Source organism: Penaeus monodon, chromosome 25 (assembly GCF_015228065.2).
Source record: "Penaeus monodon isolate SGIC_2016 chromosome 25, NSTDA_Pmon_1, whole genome shotgun sequence".
Classification (NCBI taxonomy): domain Eukaryota; kingdom Metazoa; phylum Arthropoda; class Malacostraca; order Decapoda; family Penaeidae; genus Penaeus; species Penaeus monodon.
In genome coordinates, this window is record NC_051410.1 from 36985314 (window position 1) to 36985550 (window position 237).

Genomic DNA, 237 nt, shown 5'->3' on the forward strand with positions numbered 1-237 from the left:
TATTTTAATTTTATATAATTTAAATCCCAAATTTTTATATATTTATAAAATTTAATAATTATTATTTTTCTAAAAATTTTAAATGGGAAATAAAAATTTTTTTATTTTATATATAATTTTTATATTTTTTATATATATGATTTTATAAATTATTTGAAAATTAGAATTAAAAAAATATTATATTTAAAAAAATCAATCCAATAAATAATTTCCCCAATAAATATCATAAAAAAACCC